General features: G+C 33.5%; 1 long non-coding RNA gene across 1 annotated transcript in view; it reads left to right on the top strand.

Annotated features, from left to right (window-relative positions):
* The first annotated feature begins 1,566 nt into the window (after positions 1-1,566).
* Positions 1,567-9,218, top strand: part of LOC111770117 (uncharacterized) — a 291,091-nt gene continuing 283,439 nt past the window's right edge. The window contains exon 1 of the long non-coding RNA XR_002803065.2: positions 1,567-1,682. This is a non-coding gene — a long non-coding RNA (uncharacterized lncRNA). The remainder of the gene's footprint in view (positions 1,683-9,218) is intronic.

Genomic DNA, 9,218 nt, shown 5'->3' with positions numbered 1-9,218 from the left:
AACTGCAAGTAGGATTGTAATATTATTATACACTCTAAATTTCTTTCCAAAAATTTCAACTTTCTCCCACCTGTTGCAAACTTTATGCCATCAGTGTTTTAAAATGATGATATTTCAGCCATGATAAAAAAAAAAAAATGCTTTGCTTAACCCTACATCAACACCCAACTCATGCCCTTGAACTTTCTTGTCGTCTCTCTCTCTCTGTCTGTCTGTCTTTTTCTATCTCTTTCTCTCTCTCTCTCTCTTTTTCCTCTCCTTTTCAGGAGGATTCATTGAAATCAAAATGTCTTCTTCACATAATTTCTGTTTAAAAAGGATTTGAAATTACCCAGCTTCATTATGTCACCAATGATTCTCTTGTTGCAACTTTCATAGAAACATTTCAATCTTCTATCTTTCTGTAATATTTTAAACTCTTGATCATTCCTTTCCTTCAACAATTCTTCCCTTTGGCTTCCATAACAAAAAAGCCCTGGTTTTTCTCCACGTTCAGGTTACCAGGGAAGATTGTATAGTAAAATATTTGAGAGAGAAGACTCTGTGGCCAGATGAACAAGCTTGGGTCCTAGCTCACTTACCAGCTGGAGCTATATGCTATTAGGCAATTTACCTAATTTCTTTGTTCTTCCATTTCCCCAGCCACATAATAGGTGTAGTATTTGTTCCAACCTGACAAATGAAGATTCGCTTAGTTAATACATTCAAAACTATTTGATTGTTTGCACTGTATAAACACTCAGGCTCCCTTCATCTGTATCTGTAGCCTCTGGAGTCTCTGGGTGGTGTAACTTAGAACAGGTACTATTTAGCTTGCTGAATGTTAAGTCTCAGGAAGTGGGGTAAGTTTTCCTATAATTATCAATGTTTGGATTCTTACTTTGTTCTTTGACTTTCCAAATGGGCCATTATCTGACCCCAATTCATCGTATTTCAAACGTTAAATGCCCTTAATTTTATCAATATAGTAATATAGATATGTATTTTACAAAGATACATATATATCACACTCTTTCTCCATTTCTTTCAATTCTAAGCACTTCTTTATAGTAGGGCTGTAAATGCCTATGCATTTATAATCATATTTGCTTACTATTTAAATCAATTTTCTGAGACAGAAGGGACCAAGGAAGCAATTACGCAGAATCAGGTAATTGAAATGCACCTGGCCTTAATTTAAAGCTTGCTGAGTTAATTTCTAATTCTATCTTAATATTAGAACTTGGATTGATTATTGGCGTTCAACTTTGATAGTCTAATTAGTCTGACTGCAGCTTCCTGATTCTGTCTCTGGGATTTTCTTTCTTGCAAATCTGCTCATATCTTTAATATTGTTTTTTTCCCTAAAGTCTCTTTTCTCTTGTCAGTCTTCACCTTTTGCAAATACTCATGTTCTTTTCTAAAGGAACTTCAATTATTATCTGTAGGTTAGACTGTTAATTGCTTCCCAAATTTGCTGCCCAGATAAAAGACCCAGTTCTTCAAACTCATTACACTATTTTCAGGTCCTGCAATTAGTGTGGCAAATTGAATTAGCAGAAGAGTAGTATGTGGATTTCAAGAAGCATTCTTAAAAGAAGGGACATGTGCTGAATTTTGTCTCCTGCTCTCTGCAACCAGGTATGATGACTGAATCTCTAGCAGCTATCTCAAAGCACAAGAACAACAGCCACAATTTATTGGTATGGTCCTGTGATTTTTATCCTTTATTCTATTAATATTGTATATTAATTTAATTGATACTGGATGATAAGTCAACATTTCATTCCTCTGATAAATGCCACTTGATCCATGGCATATATTGCTTTTTATATGTCATTGGATTTGGTTTGCTAGAGTTTTGTTGTGGATTTCTGTGTCCATATTAATAAGAGAACTGTCTTTAGTTTTCATTTTTTGTGAGATATTTTTCTGGTTTGGGTGCCACAGTAATACTGGCCCCATAGAATGAGTTGGGAAATGTTATTACCTCCTTTAGCTTTTTGGGGGGACAGTGTGTGAAGAACTATTAATTATTATTTAATATTTGGTAGAATTTACCATTGAAGCCATCTGGACCTGGGCTTTTATTTTATTTTTTAGATATAATTGACACATAAGACTATATTAGTTTCAGGTGTACAACATAATGATTCAATAAATGTATATATTGCCTGTGGGAAATGTTTTTACTACTAATTCAATCTCTATACTTGGTATAGGTCTATTCAGATTTCTATGTCTTCTTGAGTCAATTTTGGTAGTTTGTATTTTTCTAAGAACTTGTCCGTTTCATCCAAGTTATCTAATTTGTTGTCATTCAGTTGTTGATAGTATTCTCATATAATGCTTTTTATTTCTGTAAAGTCGATAATAACGTCTGCTCTTTTACTCCTGATTTTAGTAATTTGAATATTGTCCCTTTTTTTCTTGATCAATGTAGCTAAAGTTTTGTCAATTTTGTTGATATTACAAATAATTAATTTTTGGTTTCCTTGATTTTCTCTATTTTTTCCCATTCTCAATTTTCTTAATGCGCACTTTAGTGTTTATTATTACCTTCTTTCTTCTTGCTTTAGATTTAGCTTGCTCTTTTTTTCCCCAATATCCTAATTTGAAAAGCTAGGTTATTGATTTGATATTTTTTCTTTCTTAATATAAGCATTTATAGCTATAAAGCACTGGCTTAGTTGCAGTTGTGTTCATTTTCATTCATCTCAACATTTTTTAATTTCCTTTATGATTTCTTATTTTAACCCATTGATTGTTTAGAAGAGTATGTGGTTTAATTTCCACACATTTTGTGAATTCCCAAATTTCTTTCTGTTATTCCTTTCTAATTTCACTTAATAATGTTCAAAAAACATACTTGCATGGTTTGAATACTTTCAAATTAATTGAAGATTGCTTTATGGCATAGCGTATAGTCTATTTTGGAGAACATACCCTATGTATTTGAGAAGAATGTGCGTTTTTCTGATGTTAAGTGGAGTACTTTATGGATTTTTGTTAAGTCTAGTTGTTTTATGTTTTTTTTAAAGTCCTGTATTTCCTATTTTTATCTTCTGACTGGTTGTACTCTCCATTATTTAAAAAGACTATTGATGCTTCCAATTATTATGATGCAATTGTATATTTCTCCCTTTAGTGCCATCAGTTTTTGTTTTGTGCATTTTGAGTCTCTGTTAGAAAAACATGTTTATAATTTTATATCTTTCTTGTAGATTGATTATTTTATCATTTGAAAATACTCTCTGTATTTCTAATAAATAGCATTTTTGGTTTTAAAGTCTGTTTTCACCGATGTTAGTATAATAACTGGAGCTTTCTTAAGTTTGGTGTTTGCATGCTGAATCATTTCCCGTTCTTTTATTTTCAACCAATTTGTAGCATAGCCTTTAAAGTGTGTCTCTAATAGACAGCATAGAGTTAGGTCTTGTTTTTAATCCTCTCTGACAAACTCTGCATTTTAGTAGCATTGTTTAAACCATTCACTTTTAATAATCCTATCAATGTTGGATTTGTGTCTGCCATTTTACTTTCCACACGTCTCACGTTTTTCCCCTCTCTGTTCCTCCTTTACTTTTCTCTTTCCCATTAAGTGAATGTTTTCTAATGTAACATTTAACTCTGCTAAGAATTTTTTCACTATATTTTTAAAGCTATTTTCTTTGTGGTTGCTCTATGGCTTACCATACAACTTTTAACTTATAATCTGCTTCAGACTTAATTCCAGTGAGATATAGAAAAGTCAATATCATACACCTCTTTTGCCTCTTCCCACTTTTCATGCTATTAATGTAATACATATTATACCTACATGTGCTATAAACTGCAAAAACATTTTTAGAAAATTACTTTACATAATAGTATGTCTTTTAAACAAGCTGAAAGAAAGGAGACCAAATACACACTTTATTTGATAGTTCTGGTTCTGTTTATTTGTTTCTGTCAATTTAAATTATCACCTTCTGTCGTTTTCTTACTCCAATACAACTTTGCCGCCACCCATAAGCTTTGCGATATTATTGTCAAATATATAACATTTCTATATGTTATAGGCCCAATAGTACAAATATAAGCATATCATTTTATACAATACTTTTTAAAACACTTTAGAGAAGAAATAAGAAAAACATATGCATTTGTACTGTCTTTCATGATTATATAGGTAATGTTTCTGGTGATCTTTCTCTTTTCTTTCATGTTGTTTCAAATTGCTGTCTGAGATCACATGCTTTTAGCCTAAAGAATTTATTGTAATATTTTTTAACAGGAGGGTCTGCCAGCAACAAATTCTATCAGTCTTTGTTTGTGTACCATATTTTTTCTTCATCTTTATTTTTGAAAAATAGTTTTGTTGGATATGATTTACAAATGACAAGTTTTTAAAATTTTCAGTACTTTTAATATATCATTCCCTCACTTCCATTGTTTCTGAAGAGAAGTCAGCTGTTAATCTGATTGGTGTTTTCTTGCACAAGAAGAGTTGTTTTCCTCTTGCTGCTTTCAAGATTTTCACTTTAGCTTTGACTTTCAACATGTTTACTGTAGGTGTCTAGGTATGAATCTCTTTGCATTTATTCTACTTTGGGTTTGTTGAACATCTTTGATGTATACATTAACATTTTTTTTGTAAGATTTGGGAAGTTATTGGCCATTATTTCTGCAAATATTTTTTTCTGCACCTCTATCTCCTCCCTTTTTGATATTTCCACTACACACGTGTTGGTGTATTTAATGGTGTCACACACTTCTTTGAGGCACTGTTCATTTTTCTTTGTTCTTTTTCTCTCTATTCTTTGGATTGTACAATCTGTATTGATATATCATCAACTTTGCTGCTTCTTTCTTTTGCCAGTTTAAAGCTACTTCTTATCTCCTCTAACAGATTTTTTCATTTCATTTAGTGTGCTTGCCAACTTATAATTTTCCATTTTTAAAATAATATCTGTCTCTTTGTAGATATTCTCCATTTTAGAAGATGTTGGCATGATACCTTTCTTTACTTCTTTAATCATGGTTTCCACAATTCTGTGGACATATTAATAGTAACTGATTTCAATCATTGGTCTATTAAACACAGCATTAGTTTCTTGTCACAGGCAGCTTCTGCTCCTATTTTGTTTTTATTTTTTTTCTGTATATGGCTCATACTTTTCTGTTCCTTTGCATGTCTCATATTTTTTTTTTGCTGAAAATTGGGCATTTAAGATATTATATTGTAACAAATCTAGGTACCAAAAACACACACCTCAATGTTTTTTGTTGTGGCTGTTTGCTTTGTTATTCATATGGTGACTTGGCTGGTGAATTTTAAGCGAAGTCTGTTTCCCGTCTGTTTTGAAGCCTTTGATGTTTGTCTTCAGATGGCACAGCCCTGGCCTGCATAAGTAACCCCAGGATTACACTGGTTTTATCAGGGTTCATTTTAACTGTCTCTCTTCCTGATCTTTTTGTTAAACACTTTGCCTCTGTTGTCATCAGGGTCAGCTATTTGTTTCCACTGATTTTCAGCTGATTGGTCTACTTTTTTAGTTAACATATTGTTTACCTTACATAATTACCAAATTTAATGGTGATATCATTTAAGAGCAATTCTCTTAATAACTTGTGAGTATATAATAGAGTACTTTTACCTATAGTCACTATGCTGTACATTAGATGCCAAGAACTTATTTATTTTATCAATGGAAGTTTGTACCCTTCAACCAACATTTTCCCATTTCTCTCAACTCCTAGCCTCTACTCTGTATTTCTGTGAGTTCAGCTTCTTTAGATTTCACATATGTGAGAACATATTGTATTTGCCTTTCTCTCTCTGACTTATTTGACTTAGCTTAACGCTCTCAAAAGTCCATGCATGTTGTCATTATTATTTATGACTAAATAATATTCTACTTGGTGTGTGTGTGTGAGTGTATACACATATACATATCACACATATACATAAATAAATATAATAAACGTGATCTATATATACAAATCACATTTTCTCAATGGCTTTTCTTGACTCTCTTTCATTAGTTTCTCTGGTAAACTAACTGGCCTAGTTTAGCTCCTTGATCTAGCTGAGCTGACAGCCTCCTCTTAATTACTACCACCAACATTTCCATTGTTTTTGAGAGCACCCCTTTCAACTTCACCTTTCTCCCACTCTGTTCAGTAAGGTCAATTCCTTTGTGGACAGCACTGGGTCTCTCTGTTTTTTTGTTTTGTGTTTTGTTTTGTTTTATTTTTTTCCTCTCTCCCTGGGCCAAATCGCTGAGTCACTGCTCTGGAGTTGGGCATGGCGACAGTGGTCTGCTTCTCGCAGACTGATGCCCCTACTTGGTAAGCAGGACACTGGTGGGCGCAGTAGCCTCTGGTCTTCTTGGATTGCTTCTTCCAGGGTGGGACCTCTGCCCTATGAGTGAACTGAGCTGAGGCAACCAAGACCCTAGTATTCTTGACTTGCTGTTCCTGAGGTAGAGAGCTTCCTCCTATGAATGAGAAAGGGAGAGTTTTGACCTCTCAGTTATAATCACCTGGAAAATATGTTTTACAACCAAGAGTGAGGGGTAATGAGAAATGCCGGCAGCTTGTCCCTCCCATGGAGATACCATAGATCTTGATTGAATCTGCAGGGACTATAAGCCCATCTTCTTGGCAACACTTGTTTGCAAGGGAACTTCTGTCCCACTAGTTGGTAGGGAAGGAGAATGGGAGCAGCTTGTAGCTCAAGTGCCACAGACTCTCGCTGTTCCTACCAAAATCTGCTAGATTATCTTGGGTACATGTTTATTCCTTTGCTAGATGCCTTTAGAACAATATCCAGAGACTTTAGTTTTCTTTTTTTTGTTTTAAATAATTGTCCCCAGTTTCACTGGCGTTTAGGTCCATGGATCTCCTTATTCTGGAAGTGGATCTTCCACTACCTAGTATTTTAATTGCTTTTTTTCTTAGAAGATTTCCATGATAGATTACGAACTCCTTGAGGGAATAGCCAGTATTACTCTTTTAAATAAGTGGAAATCTCTCATATAGAAGCTTTATAATAAATGTATGTGGGGGGAATTAATTCTAAGCAATGTGCTAATTTCTTTGCTAATTAATAGTATGTTACAGTTTATGCTTAATGGAATAAAAAGCTAGATTGCGTGAGTATCTGTGTACGCAAAGTCAGAGAAAGAAGTATTCTTCAGCCTTTTCAAAGATTGAATTTGCATAGGTATAAGTATCAGACACTCCATTATTGCATAGATACAATTACTTGCTCTCTATATATGAGGAAAAGTACTTAAGGGAACATGAATTTTCCTGTTGTCTTAGATTGTCTTAGTTTCATGCATTAGAGCTAAGATATTCTAAAAATTAAATACTGGTAGGATTTTCTCCATCTCTCTTTAAAATAATTTCAATTTCTCTTAGGTTTTGCTATTACTTAATTTGTGAATCTAGATTTTCAGCGTTATTGTAAGCTTTTTTTAAGTGAGAATTTATGAGTTCCTATCTGTGAGCTACGGAGTATATTCTCTTTTGAATAAAACATGTCACTTTTTTATAACTATCACATGGTAAAATTGTTTATTAACTTACAGAAAAATTATGAGTCTGAGAAAATATTATTAATGACAGCTGGAAATGCAGAGAAAGCAAAAATAAGTTAGAATAAAACCATGAAAACACCATACTTAAATGAAGTGCCAAAGGAATGCCAATGAAATGCATCAATGAACCTAAAGGTCCAACAATGGCAGGATTAATAAATTATGGTGTAATTGTACACTGGAATACTGTAAGTGATGAGCATAAATGAAATAGCTACATGCAATAACATTGGATGAATCTCACAAACACAAAAGTTTGAAAAAAGAAGTCAAAACTGAAAAGAATCCATACAGTATGATTTGACTCATAAAATGTTCAAAACAAGGCAAAACTAAACTATGTAATCTAGAAAAACATTCATAAATCATTTAAGCAAAAAGAAAACTAAGGGAAAAGTTATCAAATGACCTGAAATAGTGGTCACATCTAGGGAGTCTGGAAGTTATCTACAGAGTATTAAAGAGACCGTTTTATTACTAAATGAAGAATTTAAAACAATATATTGAATGCAAAAATTTAGTAGTAAAGGAGGAGATAAACGTAACCTTTGGAGTCATTGCCAATAATGAAACCCTGCAAAACTTCATGTCTAATGATATTTTGACATACTGTCAGACATTTTTGGAAGCAAACCAGGAGAGTGCCAATTCTTAGTGTTCCCACTTGATCCCCATTGTGTTCAATCCTCACTTTATGGCCCCATGTGTATTTATAAGCACAATTCTGTTTTTATAAGTACAATATTGTCAATATAGTTTGATGCCTGTGAATTGTAATGTCTGTCCTTAATTGTATTTTGCTTCCTCAAAAAGGCATCTGCTTTTATGAAATGGTACGACATTAGTAAAGCATACGTAGAGTGAGGGCTTAATTAGGCTGTTTATTTTGTAATCATGCTCCCAAAATGTTCTTGAGAGATAGACCAACCTCTTAAAAATCTAAATTTAAAAAAAAAGACATGGCTGTGTGGTGCCAGGTTTTCTTTTAAGTAATTTTCAAAGAGAATTTCATTACGTCAGGACACATGGATTTTAGTCTCTTTAAATAAGTGTGTTTTATTTTTACCCATTTTAATAGGATTACAAACTTCCTCAGTGTAGGGACGTGTCTTTGTATTCCTGTGTATTTTTTTTCCTCACATTTGGAGTACAATGCCTTGATAATTTCAGGGGCCTATGATTTAAATGTAAAATGCAGTTACATATCTTTAAAACCAAAACTGAACAAAAATACAAAAGGACATTCATGAAGATCTCTTAGTGTTCCACTCGCAATAATTCTTTATCTTCCTAACATGGAGATAAGAAATTTCTATGTGGGCTGTAATTACCTAGAGCAGTGATGCCCGGTACAAATATAAGATACATATGTAATTTTAAAAGCCCTAGTATCCACATTAAAAAAAATGTTAGAAAGAAAAGAGTTCAGGGGTGGGGCCTGTCTCCGAGTGGTTAATGTTCCAGGTGCTCCACTTCAGCAGCCCACGTTCATGGGTTCAGATCCTGGGCAGGGACATACTCTACTCATCAGCCATGATATGGAGGCATCCCACCTACGAAATAGCGGGAGACTGGCATAGATGTTACCTCAGGACTAATCTTCTTCACCAAAAAGAAGAAAAAAAAAGAAAAGAGTCGCTTATTTTTAAA

Source organism: Equus caballus, chromosome 23, assembly GCF_041296265.1.
Source record: "Equus caballus isolate H_3958 breed thoroughbred chromosome 23, TB-T2T, whole genome shotgun sequence".
Classification (NCBI taxonomy): Eukaryota; Metazoa; Chordata; class Mammalia; order Perissodactyla; family Equidae; genus Equus; species Equus caballus.
This window is presented reverse-complemented; position numbering and strand designations above follow the sequence as displayed.